The sequence below is a fragment of the Sphaerodactylus townsendi genome, linkage group LG06 (assembly GCF_021028975.2).
Source record: "Sphaerodactylus townsendi isolate TG3544 linkage group LG06, MPM_Stown_v2.3, whole genome shotgun sequence".
Taxonomy (NCBI): domain Eukaryota; kingdom Metazoa; phylum Chordata; class Lepidosauria; order Squamata; family Sphaerodactylidae; genus Sphaerodactylus; species Sphaerodactylus townsendi.
The window spans coordinates 103,419,813-103,434,498 of NC_059430.1; the positions used below are offsets into that span (position 1 = coordinate 103,419,813).

Genomic DNA, 14,686 nt, shown 5'->3' on the forward strand with positions numbered 1-14,686 from the left:
GATGCAGCTCCTGGACAAGAGGACAAGTGGCCTCATCACCTGTAAGTGATCGTGGTCTGTATGCTATCATTGTTCTCAGCAAAGTTGGGAGCCTTGTCCAACCTAAAGAGCTAAATGGCTCTTCTGCTAGACTAGGGGATGCACCTAAGTGCCATCAAGTTGCAGCTGATTTATGGAACCTCAGCAAGGGGATTTCAAGGCAAGTAAGAAGCCGAGGTAGCTTTCCTTTGCTTTCCTTTTGCTGGTCTCCCTTCCAAGTACCAACCCAGCTTAGCTTCTGAGTTTTGACAAGATCAGGCTTTACCCAGTCACCTTCCCTCCTCTGCTAGAGAACTACTTAATTTGTGGGAGAGTTCCTTAGGCTGCAGGAGGAGTTCAAATTTTGCTGAGCAGTAGGATAAAAGCTGCCACAGTGAAAGGAAGTGCTGCTCGGATTATTAAGCACTAGGAATGAAACCAACTGGTTCCCTCTCTACAAACTTCTAACAGAAAGTAGAAGGCACCCAACTGTTGTGCAGCATGGAAGCTGGAATGCCTTCTGTAATTTACTTCAGGCATGTGCTTTGCTGGTCTTTCCTTCTGAGCATGGTCTGTTCGCTGCATAGACAGCGATAGCACTCTTTTGGGCCACATAGCCGCATGCATGACAAGCGGATAATATTTTTACCACCCATGGGCATTATTCAAACTGTGCAAGTCAATTTTCTGGAATACCAAGAATATTCCAGGATGCATCAGGATGCAGGCTAGCATGTCTTAATTACGTCTAGCATGGCCATTGGCAACGCTCATTCCGTGCATCAGGCAGGCAGCACGTTCTGGGAAGGATCGACTATTAATAACCTTCCAGAAATGTTTTCACTCAATTAAAGTTCCTGCTCAACTTCCAGCTGTAGCAAAATTCAGGAATAATCATGTATAAATGGTTGGCATTAGCATATGCAGCAGGGATGAGAGTCAGCTCAGTGGGAAAGCATCTGTTTTGCATGCAGTAGGTTCTGAGTTCAATGCCTGGTATCCTCAGTTGTTGTTTTTCAAGGATCAGGTGATGTGGGAGACCTTCCCCTGAGACTCTGGAAAGCCATGCTGGTCAGATTAGGAAGTTCGCCTGGGAAACCACCTTTTTTTGGAAGGGTGTTGTGAAAATAGATTTTGGCTTCCAGCAAGTTTTTCATATTCAGGGCAGTCCTTATAGCAGCAGCCCTCATGGCCTGGACTATCTTGCCAAAGCCCAGAAGCTAAGGCCGTTTCCGCACGGCCAATTAACGACGGCCTGGGGGCGGTAAAAACGCCGCCCCCAGGCCGCTGTTCGCACAGGCGCCGCTGCTGCAACGCAGCAGCGACGACCTGGATGCGCTTCCCTCCCCCCAGGGCGGCCTCAGGCCGCCCTAAACAACAACCCTTTAAAGGGTTGTTGTTGGGGAGGAAGCGTCTTCCCAGTGGCGCGGTGCGAACCGCGCCGCTGGGAAGACGCTGTCTCCCGTCTCCGCCCTTACGGTGTCCTCGTTGCCGCCTGCTGGGTGTCGCAGCCCCGCCCACACTGTCCTCCGACCTCCAGGGGTCGGAGGGCAGCGTGGGCGGGGCTGCAACGCCCAGCAGGCGACGACGAGGACACCGTGAGTGGGGGGGGAAGGGGGAAGCGGCGGCTCCATGTGGAGCCGCCTGCCGGCCTCCGCTTCGCCCGTTCATGCGAACGGGCTTGCGCCCCCACGCCGCCCGCACTCTTGGCGGCGTGGGGGCGCAAGGAGGCCATGCGGAAACGGCCTAAGCCTTGTCAGCATTTGCAGAGGCAGGCAATGGCAAACCACTTCTGCTCATCTCTGGCCCTGAGAATCCTCAAAATGGGAACTCCATGGGGCTGCTATGAGTCAGTTGACCCCAAGCTGAGATGGGTGATCACCAGAGCAAGAGCCAACACATTTCTTCTTGCTCTATCCCCAGAGAGATTGATGACATCTTTACACCAGATGCGTGCTTGCGCACATTGCCCAACCTCTGTAGAGTTGTTAGAGCATGTTCTGTTCGCTTGCCCAAAATTTACGTAATTTAGACCTAGTTTTTTTTCTGAAGGCTCCAACTTTGGCAGGTCTGTTCTCTACAAATTCCAAATTGAACTATCCCCTGAATAATCAGGACCCTAAGATACTGGAAATGGTGGTCAATTCCCTGGTTAAAACCCTGAAATAATTTTCTGGGCTTTCCTCATTGTATTAATGATGTCTGGGTTTTTTTTTTTATTTTTACCAGTTGTATCATTCTGTTAAACCCTATCTGGCGCATATTATATATTTTCTTTTCTGATGCCTAATAAAGGTCTAGTTTGAGTCTGAATTTGAGTCAGTTGCAACTTGATGGTGCACTTTACTTGTTAGGTGTTCTGCCTGCTTTCTAAGGGTTCAAAAAGAAGAAGAGAGACCTTGGGAACTATTGTCTACTAAAAGCTTTTTTAAAATGTAAAACCAAAACTGCTGCAAACGTTAAACATTATTGAAAAAAGGGTCAATTTAGAGCTGATTTTTTTAAAAAATGAAGGAAGGATTATGGCTCACATCTCAAAACTCTCATTCAAATCTGGTAGCCCTGAAGCAAAAGGATTAGAAATGGAGAAGCTAGATTTCAATAATCTAGTTTTTAATACACTATTACAGGTGAAGCTTTAGTGAATCCACTTAACAAGTCATGTCTGTGCAGGCAAGCATTATATATATTGATATATTGCTGATCCATGACTGTAAATAAATTAAACTAAATTAACTAAACCCATATATTGATAAGGCCCATATGATTAGCATGCTATCAGCCCATCAGTCAAACCCATCATTCTTCTTCTAGTATTTTAGCCTCTGGGGTGTGAGGGCCAGTTCAGTCCTTTAATTTACCAGGAAAGTTCCTGGTTCACTATGTGTGAACAAACAAGTCAAGATGGGGTGTAGGAGCCGCTTAGCTCAGTCCTGGCCAATTAGACTCTCCCACTGCCTCCTCCCAGGCTGCTAGCTGAAGATGAGCTGAACAGCTCTTCCTGGGGACATTGTTCCTAGCCATTGGAAAGGCCAATCTCCCCAGGCTGATGCTGCCAACATAAGCAGAACAGGCAAGACCCCAAGAAGAGTGTCTTATTATGCCTGACGATGCTGTCTAGCCATGAGTGAATTAAGCATAAAGACTTCCAGTCTTTGAATGCACCCACAGCAGCAATGATATTGAACAAGCCTTAAAATCAAGGTCAGGAAAGAAACCAGATAAAATCATTTGGCTTGTCAAAGTGAAATGAATTGCAGCAGTTAAAAGTTTGCTGTAAAATTACATTGGAATAGCAGAGCAAAATTCCAGACCGATGACACTGTTTCGAACATGACATACTCTCCCATACCGATATCAACTACCAAGTTAATATCAACCCTACTTTATCAATGACAGAGCAAAGAGAAGCATTTTGACCTGGCACTAAAAGGACAACACCTTTGGTGCTGCGCAGATGGTGGATGGAAGGCGTGAAGCACTTGCAAGCCCTGTTCCTTGGAGTTCCTGAGAGGCCGGAAAATTCCATGACCATCCCATGCGTTCTTCCAACGACAATGGCCCTTTCCCTTACTTTCAGGGAATACCATGAACAAACTGGGGGTAACCGCCGCCACCAGCAAAACAGAGTGTACCTCCCACTGGACAGCTTCACACATATGCATTGCCCTTTAGAGGCTCCATGCAAAGCAACATAAAACATGGGAAATATAGAGTCCCTTGATAAATAGTTTACTCATCCATGGCTTGTGTTTCCCTGGTCAAAAGCTGTAAGAGAAGAGTGGCAGTGGAAGGCCCATGCGTTTTCCCCTCCCTCCTATCCAGTGTGTTCCAGGATCCAAAGCAGGGAGGGCAAACCTATGACTCGCATGTCAAAGATGATGCACCATGATATTCTGGGAGACATTATATTTTGGGAGACATGCCAGCATTCACCAACACCCAACAACAGCTATTCTCCCTGTCTGAGTCATTTCTGTAATTATTTGATGTTTCTTTATGTAATACATACCCTGTTTCCCCGAATATAAGATATCCCAGGAAAGTAAGACATAGTAGAGGTTTTGCTGAAGTGCAAAATATAAGGCAACCCCCAAAAGTAAGACATAGCAAAGTTTTTGTTTGGAAGCATGCCTGACGAACAGAATACAGAAATATAAGACATCCCCTGAAAATAAGACATAGCGCATATTTGGGAGCAAAAATTAATATAAGACACTGTCTTATATTCGGGGAAACACGGTAGCACCACATATGATTGGATTGGACTGTATTTTTTTGAAAAATGAATATGTAAAGAATTAGAGTGTTGTGGGTTTTCCAGGTAGTATGGCCGTGTTCCAGTAGCATGGTCTCCTGACATTTCACCTGCATCTGTGGCTGACATCTTCAGAGATCCTCTTAAGATGCCAGCCACAGATGCAGGCAAAACGTCAGGAGAAAATGCTACTGGAACATGGCCATACAATCCGAAAAACCCACAACTCTCTAGTGATTCCGACTGTGAAACCCTTCGACAATATGTAAAGAATTGTTCCTCTTTTGTTTGGGAGTGGGGGTATGATAGGCCAGCAGAGTCAAGTTAGGCATTTTCCAAATTGTTGACACACTGAGCCTACAAGTTCACCATCAATGGTTCAAAAGTAAGAGGCAGTACTTCCAACTGGGCTCCAAGATTAACTGGCAGCCAATGGAGCCCTCTACTTATTTCATTTGTCCTGCCTCCCAGCTGTGTTTCCTATATTTAGAGCCTTCAGCAGTGTTGTCATTTTCTAAACCACTGGAAGGTTGCGAACCGTGTTCAAAGGCAGCCCATTAAAGAGCACACTGCAATTAATTTGGAAGTGATCGGAGTATGGATGGATGTATCCAGAGGTTGCTGTTCATGAAAAGCCACACCACCTGAAATCAGTCATGGGCTATAGATGGCCACCTGCACACACACATATAGCAGCACCCTCAAAGGGTTACCCTGTATCCATGTTTGCCCAGATCCTCCAAGATTTCTGTCCCCAAGAACAAAGTATTCCCTTTCCTTTGAAGTTACACACTGAATGAAGACAACATACCTCCCTCTTTGTCGCCACAGGTGGACAAAGGCACAGTTTTGCTCTTGAGCCAACTGCAAGGGCACAGCGAAATGCACCTTGCACACGTGACTGTTTGCTCTTGTGGCCAGTATAGAATTCTTCCCCTTGATGTGGGTTTTCCTGCCGGTGGCGTTTAATTAAGGATTGACTGACCTTGGGGATCTCTGCCAAAAACAAGCCACGACAAAGGGAGAGGGAACGAGGCTTCATTTCTCACACGCTTCACATTGAACACTGAAAAGTCAATTCTGAGCTTCGGCGCCCCTTCCCCCAATATCCAAAGAAGCAGCAGGGGTGGGTTTGCTGGAGAGCATCTCACCATTATTTTCCAAGCAATTATCAAAAGTGCCTGAAGGGTCCATCCTGTTTACAACACATTTCAAATACCCATTCTTAGCACCTTGTTAAATTAACTAGCAGTAGGAGGGCTTCTTAATTTGGTTCTCCCAGAGATCAGGACCAGAAACCATTTGGAGGGTGCTATTCAGGGGAAAAAGTCCTCTGACCATGAGCAGAGTACGTTCCCTTCACTACACAAAAAAGCCCCAGTCCTCTTCCCCTTGTGTCTGTGATTTGGGGAAACTTTCCAGACCAGAGAGTGAAACCATTGAAGGCCTGTTCTTCTATGGCAGCGGAGGCGAACCTATGGCACAGGTGCCAGAGGTGGCACTCAGAGCCCTTTCTGTGGGCACACGTGCACAGAGTTCGTCATGTGGGGGGCAGAAAATCACCCCCCCACACACACACATCTAGGCTGGCCTGGGCATGATCCTTTACCTGGGAGTAAGCTCGGTTGCTGGCAATGGGGCTTGCTTCTGAGTAAACCCTCCTAGGATCGTGATTCACCCATTCCAAGAGTTGCACGGTTGCTTCACCAAGCTTACTTCTGAGTAACACGCGCCTCAGAGCCAACAGTTTTTTCTAAACTAAAACCTCAATATTCAGGTTAAATTGCCATGTTGGCACTTTGCGATAAATAAGTGGGTTTTGGGTTGCAATTTGGGCACTCGGTCTCGAAAAGGTTCGCCATCACTGTTCTATGGAGTACACCTAACTACTTGAAATGCTTTGATAACCAATCATGGAGCATGCACAGAAATCCACTTTTTCCCCAGCAGTGCCTTCATACCTGCATACTGCTATTGCGTGGGCCACTGGCGCTTGCAAATGGCAACCAATTGCTCAATGTTCATCCAAATAACTGAATTCTTGCCCTGCCCAGATTTCATCAGATCTCAGAAGCTGTGGAGGGTGGTCCCTGGCTAGTACTCAGATAGAAGCACCAAGAAAATTCAGGGTTGCTTTGCAAAGGCACACAAAGGCAATCCCACCTCTGTTTGTCTCTTGCCTTGAAAAAATCTATAGGGTCTCCAGACATTGGCTGTGGCTTAATGGCACTTTCCACCATCTCAATTATCCTCCCAAGATCTGTTTAATAGTGGGGCTTTCCCCACTCACCTTCTGCTGCACGCCGCTCTCGCGCCCCCTCAGCATGCGTCATTCCTGGCGCGCTCTCGGGGTTCCCCACAACCCCGTGCGGGGTCATCAAAAGGTGCTGTTTCTTCAGCGCCAGGAATTATGTGTGCTGAGGTGGTGCAAGAGCAGCAGCGTCGGAGCGGCTGCGTGGTTGCCGCCCTTGCAAGTGGGGAGCGCAGCTGGACCCCACGCTACTTTCCCGGAGTAGCGCGCAGCAGAAGTTAAGTGGGGAAAGCCCCAGTCTCTCCACCAAAGTAACAAGACTCAAGTGCCAAGTCCCTGGGGAAGAATATGCACCTCCCGCTGATGAGAGAACTCTAGTCATCCCAAATCTATATGGATTTCTCTGGGGGGGGGGGCGGGATTTGGAAGCCCGGGGGCTGCAAATGATACTCCTGTCAGGCCAAGAACCCAGATGCCCACTCTCCTGGTGCATCACAAGACACAACTCACGTAAGCAGTAAACAAGCCGTTTGCTGGCAGCAGCCAAAGTGGGGGGGGGGGGGGATTACAACAATATTTGCTTTAGCTGACCCTGTTTACTTTTTGTATTACAGAAACTAATTGTTTGGGAGACAAGGCAAATAATGTAGGTTTCATTGATTTTGCTCACAGAGACTGCAAAGAAAACAAGACGAAACGGGCTGCCTATAGGCCAGAGACTCATACGGGGGAACTGACCCCATTAGTGATTTCCTTCATTGGAAATATTTAGGTTTTCTTCCACGTGAAAACTAGGGGTGGTGATTTGGGTCCACCTGAATCACAACCAGCCCTCCCCCCTCAAAAGTCGCACCTGCTTTTTTCAGGTTTTTAATGTACCAATAAAAAACAAGGTGTATTTGGGAGAGGCAAATTTTATTTGACTTTTTCAATTTCTCCCCCTCCCCTGAAGCCATTGTTCAAGTCCACGTGGACATGAGGGACCGTGAGTGTGTTTACGCTAGGCCGGCTCAGTGCAGAACGGAGTTCTCTTCCCTGCCAACGCTTTCCAAGCCATCAGGAGCTTGGGAAATGGTGGGGGGCAGGGGGAAAGGCTTGAAAAAGTTCAAGTTTTGAGTTTCTTAACCCCAACATTTGAGGCAGAACCCCCAAATCCAATTTAAGGGAAGCACAGCAGTATGGCAGGACCCCTCTTCCCACTGCACCCCACCCCCATTAGTGATATTTATTTATTTATTTATTTATTCAACTTTCTATACCTCCCACCCCCGAAGGGCTCTGGGCCGTTTGCAACACATAAAATGGCAACATAAAACCAAATACAATATAAAATCACTTAAAATTAATAAATTAACAAATATAATAGTCAGAATAAAATTTAATAGCAAGATGGCAGTCCTATTTGCGTCAACAAGGGTAGAGAAGGTGGTACCAGCATCAGATGTTACAAATTCGACCACCAGATGGAATGGAACGTAGGGGATGGCACTTCAACGGCTAACCTCCCCCTCCTCCCCCAAAGGCCCAGTGGAATAATTCCTGGTGGATATGGCACTTCTCATGGGAATGTTAATATGCATTATGCGCTATTAAGTCGTGTCTGACTTATGGGGACTCTATGGCTTCCTTGATTGGGTCAACCCATCTTGCGTTGCGTCTTCCTCTTTTCCTACAGAAATGTTGACTGTCCCTCAAAAGTTCTCCAGCTGTCCCATCTTCAAATGGCTCTTGCCCTAGGCCACTCTAACAAGGATTCTAGTTAATGTTGAAGGCTTTCACGGTGGGAATCACTAGGGTGTTGTGGGTTTTCCAGGTTGTATGGCCGTGTTTCAGTAGAATCTGTGGCTGGAATCTTCAGAGCATCTTCAGAGGATTTTCTCCTAACGTTTCACCTGCCTCTGTGGCTGGCATCTTCAGAGGATCACATCTCTGATCCTCTGAAGATGCCAGCCACAAATGCAGGTGAAATGTCAGGAGAAAATGCTACTGGAACACGGCCATACAACCTGGAAAACCCATAGCACCCTAAGGATTCTAATGTTCACCCTCTTCAAATAATAAGGGAGGCATAAGAAGCAATTCCCTGCTGTACAACTTTTCAAGGAACACCCTTGGACCATGACTATGCTTGTTTGCTGCCTTCTCCCAGCAAAGGTTTGCATCTGGACTAAACAGTCTATCGCCAGACAGGAGGCTATGAAGGTTTAAGTGTGTTGGAATTTACTATTGATTTAGTGCTTATTTCTTATGAGATTGTTAAATCAACTTTCAAACCATCCCCCGTGACAGACATCCAGACTGAGTTGCAGTCACCAATGAAAAGCAAGTTCCATTTCAGCCGTCTGTCGTTCCCCCGCCCCCACCGCCCTCCGGATTGATGCCAAATGGGAATGCTAGAGAAAGAGGCTTGCCTGTGCATACGGGTGATTGCAAAATAGTCTCAAATCACAGTTCTTAAGGTTGGGCTTTTTATATCCCCATGGGCAAATCGCAGGATGATCCTTCGCATGGGCAATGTGTCTCCCAGGATGAGGGTTGTCAGCCCAAACCCCAGGAGCAGTGGGAGCATTTGGGGATTGGAGACTGGCAAAATGGCATCACCTGACTCTGGGGGTGGGTGGGATAGTGTTGCGCGATGCCATGATGTCACTTCCGACTAGGAACCCAGATTTGATGTCGTCATGTTGTGTGACACTCTAGGGATGTTCCCAGTAGAAATTGGGAACATAGTAACATCACTTCAGGGTTCCTTGCTGGAAGTCACATGACAACATCATGAAACACTGTTCCTCCTATTCCCCACTATAACTCCAGTGAGCGCCAGCAGGGGATGGGATGTGGAAACAGGATTTATGGAAACTGGGAGATGGACCAGAGAGGCATCCAGTGGCCCTGCCATGAGCAGTAAAGCCTCATTTGGACCCCTTGTGCTAAACATTTCCCCATAAAATGTGTGCATTTTTTTCAGTTATTTTTTAGTTAATCGATCAGTTTTATACACTACTCATATAGTTGTATTTCACACAAGTTAATTGCCCGAGGTTTAATACTGTGGAAAGCCGGGTTCTTTTCCTGCTTCCCTACAAATGCCATGATGAGTTCATACACCTCTTGGGGGATCCTTGTTTTTTTCTTTTCCACAACTGTTTTACCCCATGGTTTTAGCAGAGTGCAGCTATATATATATACATATTTTCCCAACTTGCTCATATGGCAGCCATTTTCCCCATAATGGCCATTTCCTTACTTTCATTTTTAAAAAGGAACCCTTTTTGTTGTGGAGATATAAGGGGAAAGGCATATACCTGCAACCAAAAGGGGGTAGACATACTTTTTTCAAAAAAGGAAGCTGAAAAGTCAGACATGTTACACATATTGTTATCACATTTTACTGCTATAACACTATTCACTTGCCAGTTTTTTTAAACACCCTGAACCAAACCTGAGGAGGAGTGAAAAGGATACTGCTAAGGACCAGGCTACCTGCTGTGAAGAAGCCTCATTGCTAGCTGCAGTTGCAGAAGCAAGAGGGAAATGGCACCTGCCTGTCTTCCCATGGAAAACACCACAACATGTGGATAAATGACATAGACAGTGTTTTTAAATGATGTATGAATGCAATATAAATTGTGCAACAAATGCATCAAAGAATGAAACAAAAATCATCAATAGTAGCGAAGAACAGAAGCAAAGAATGGAGGCCATTCACATTGATGACAGATAGAAACCAAAAAGCAGTGAAAGAGACAAAGGGCAGAATTAATCCCACCATTCCCTCCCTCTCTGCCCTCCCCCCCACCCACTCCCACCCCCAGTATCACACAGATCGGTTTATGCCTGGGGTTCTGCTCTGCTTCTCTTCCAGCGAGGAAGGACAGCTTCTGAATGCTGATAATGGACTTAGGACATACGCAAGACCAAGCTGCTTCTCTGCCAGGGAAAAATATAATTTTTTTAAAGAAAAAAAGGAATAAAGAAGATAATCTTCTGGGATAGCAGCATCTTCCACCAGACCACCCCAGTTTAAAATTTGCCTTCAGTTTTCAGCTTGTTAAGTTTTATTTACAGCAGGTCCAAAAACAAAAATGGGTGGTGGTGCGGGGGAGAAATTTAAATTTAAACAAAAATGGGGAGGGGGGGTACTTTCATTTCAAAGAAAAACATGTTCCTGTGAGCTGTTTATGCAGCCTTTCTACAGGACTGCATCAACATACAATAAAAATTTATTTTTTATTTTTAATTAAAAATGGGCAAGGGAGGTTGCTTACTCAGAAGGAAAAGTCTATTCCTTGGTATTCTTTGTATTATGTTGGGGTAGGTATAAATCCAGAGTTGGGGGCCAGACCTGGTGCAACCCTGTGTTGGCATAGGTGCCCACCCTGTCGGCAAAAGGGGCAAATATGCCAGCGTGGGTGTGTATGACTTACCCCAGGCAGATGAGTGCCATGCAGCTCTGCAGCACCCAACCCAGAAGCCACCAGCGCAGAAAGCTGTGCCAGCATGGCCGAGGGCATTCCAGGGTGGGCCAGGGGATGGAGCCAACCTTAGTCCGAGAGCCAGCATGGTGTAGTGGTTAAGAGCAGGTAGATTCCAATCTGGAGAACCAGGTTTGATTCCCCACTCCTTCACCTAAGTCAGTGGTTCTCAACCTTCCTAATGCCGCGACCCTTTAATACAGTTCCTCATGTTGTGGTGACCCCCAACCCTAACATTTATCCATTTTACAGATGGAGAACACTGATGCAGAGAGCCTTAGGCGACCCCTGTGAAAGGGTTGTTTGACCCCCCAAAGGGGTCCTGACCCCCAGGTTGAGAACCACTGACCTAAGTGGCAGAGGTTTATCTGTTGAACCAGATATATTTCTGCACTCCTACATTCCTGCTGAGTGACCTTGGGCTAGTCACAGAACTCTCTCAGCCCCACCTACCTCACAGGGTGGGAAGTATTGGGAAGAGGAAGTATTGCTGTAGTATTGGAATCACACGCTTTTGTGACAGAAGGAGGAAGGGAAAAGTTTTGAGGCGGGATTTGCTGTGCTCCTGTTTGTTGCTGAAGGCCAGCCTCAAAACCCGCTTTCTTTTTTCAAAGGCTTCTTTCCCCCAAGGCTGCACTGCCTGTGGCCAGCGATGTCTGGATCACAGAGCCAGGGCAGAGGGGGACACAGGCAGCTCCAAAAGCCACAAGCTGACAAATGGGAGAGCGGCTCTGGTGCAACGCAGCCTGCCTGTTGAGGGAAACAACATGCTGTTTGCAAATCACAGTTACATGAGTCATCGGCTTCCTACGCTGAAAAGTTGCCCTTTTCTTGATGTGCTGGTCAAGCATCAGGCCCGCTGTCAGGATGCAAGTGTTGTGGGTTTTTACAAGACTCTGAGGATTCAGGGAAATCAGAGTGTACTTTACATCTCTACGGCAGAATAGCTAAGCTGGAACGGCTTCCCTCTAGGCTTGGTGATTTGGTAAATCTGAATCTGAAAAAAATAAAATAAACCAGAAAAAAGTCCTGGTGATGGTGACTCTCCTCACAGGATCCAACCAACTATGCTGAAGTTTGGAGGGGGAGGGCAATGCTATGGGCACCCAAGGGTCTGTTGTGGGGAGAGGAAGTGAAGGAGTAAGTCACTTTGAGACTCCTTACAATTGAGAAAAGTAGGGTATAAATCCAAACTCTTCTTCTTTCTCTGCATTTTCACAGTGGCCAGCCATAATAATGTTGCTGACACCAAAAAAAATTGCGATTAAAAAACAACAACAACTGGGAGGGGGTTCACAGAAATAATATGACATTGTGTGTGTGTGTGAAATGTTGTCAGGTCCCCCGCCCTGGACTTCCTTAATGGTCTTCCATCCAAGTACTACCCAAAGCTGACTGTACTTAGCTTCTGAGATCAGACTATACTGGGGTATATATAGGAGACAGAGACATTTTTGTTCTGAGAAAACCGAGTGTCTTTCTGTGCTGATGTTGATGTTCAACGAAGAGGGGGAGTACACTTGGATGGCCACACTGCATATGATGTATAAGAGGCTTTTGGCATAGGAGGGAAGAATTCAGATGTGACTATTTTAAACATGCCTCCATGAAGTATCTGTGGTTTCACTTTTGATGTGCACTCTTAGAAATATGATTGTAACTGGAGATATGCACCTGAAAAAATCAATTTTTTCCCTGGATTTGGATTTTGGGAAGGACATAAATATTGGTATTCTGGATTATTTGGTAATCTGGATTATTTGGATTAATTGTTTTTTCCAGAATTCCAAAATGTTTCAGATCCACTGCTTCCTAGGGGGGACACTTTCCAGGCACATGGATGATTTTTAAAAAAAAAAAGTTAATGAGACCAAAATGGCAGGGAACCTAGTCCTGAATGTCCACTGAAGGCCTTCAAGTGGATTGGATTAAGGGTCCAGTACTACAGACCCTGAAAAAGGTGCCCCAGTCGCCCTACTTGTCCTCATTGTTTCCTATTGGGAGGGAGTCCATGTTTTCTCCGGGGCAAACAAGTCAATAGTCAACACACAAGAACAACCACTGGCCAAAAGACTCCAAAAACAATCAGAACCAATGACAAACCAGAGAATCCAAGAACATGAGTCAGTGTGGCAAGCCCAACACAACCAATATGAAAGCAGGAAACCCCAGCAGATCCAACTTCAGCAAAAGACAGTTACAAGCTCAACACAATCAATGTCAAGCCAGAATCCAACTCAAGGAAGGTGTACTAGAAACACAATACAACCAATGTCAAACCAGAAAATCCAAGTAAAGCCAATCAGGCAAGATAGTCTGAAACACGGCATGACACACTGCAAAATTCAAGAAAAACAATGGGAGCCCTATAATTCCAGCCCCAAATATTTCCATATATTCCTGGATTTTTTTCAGGATCTATTTGCTGGTATCCTGGAAAATCCTGAATACAGTCTAGACTCCCAAATACGTCTGAAAAAATGCCAATTTGTTATTTTTCAGACATATTTAGACTGAACATATTCAAACACACATCCATAATTGCAACAGATTAAAATAATACCTGCATATAGTCTGGTCCTAACAGATGCTTGTGATGCATTTGCTGGGATGATCCCTAAATAATGGGATCATGAAATTTTGTTCCCCCGGTTCTTAAAGATTATCCAGGATTCAGTGTGAACACTGGGGAAAAATACTTTTAAGAGTTTTTTAAAGCTTGGTGAAGGACGGGAAGGTCCATTCCCTCAACTCCGAGGGATCTATTCAAAATGTAAGATCTTTGGAGCAAATCTCCAGGAGTGGAAAGGGACTTAATCCTCAAATGAGCGGGGAGGGAAATATGAGCATCTTTAGTCTCTATCCCTAAATGGAGCTTAAAGGCAAACTAAAATGGATTGAGATAATCAGCTTTGTCCAACAACTCCTAGGTCTGTCTCCCCAAAATCCTTCCTGGGACCCCACACTAGGCAAATTAAAGGTGACACAACATCCCAAAGATCTGTAACATCAAGGGTTTTTTTTCCCCAGCAGCATGTATATGCCCACCGCTCCAAATGAACCATTCACAACTAACTGATCAAACTGGAAAGTTTATCATGGCTTGCTTTTACCAGTTAAGATGGACAAGGGTCTAGATCACAGGTGTCAAACTCGCGGGCCTCCAGATGTTATGGACTACAGTTCCCATCATCCCCTGCCAGCATGATGCTGGCAGGGGATGATGGGAACTGTAGTCCATGACATCTGGAGGGCCGCAAGTTTGACACCTATGGTCTAGATGACACGTCATAGGATGAAATGAAACCCTGTTAGCCTCTTCATGGGAAACCGGTTGAAGTGGTTCTCATCCAAGTGACGTAACAAACCAAGGAGCATTTCAATAAAGGACCCACAGCCTATGCAATACCCAGTTAACAGAAGGCTGGAGTGACTCCATATACAAATGCTTCCTGTGTATATCATAACAGGCTACTGAAGATTAATTTAGGCTAGTGCAACCAGATTGTCACTCTGAAACTGCCTAGGCCAGTGGTGGTGAACCTTTGGCACTCCAGATGTTATGGACTACAATTCCCATCAGCCCCTGCCAGCATGGCTAATTGGCCATGCTGGAAGGGGCTGATGGGAATTGTAGTCCATAACATCTGGAGTGCCAAAGTTTCGCCACCATGGGCCTAGGCA

The 14,686-nt window shown here is 45.9% G+C and overlaps 1 protein-coding gene across 1 annotated transcript in view; it reads right to left on the bottom strand.

The window, feature by feature from the left end:
• The window catches only part of GRIK3 (glutamate ionotropic receptor kainate type subunit 3), a 253,820-nt gene that overhangs the window by 31,152 nt on the left and 207,982 nt on the right, over positions 1 to 14,686 (bottom strand).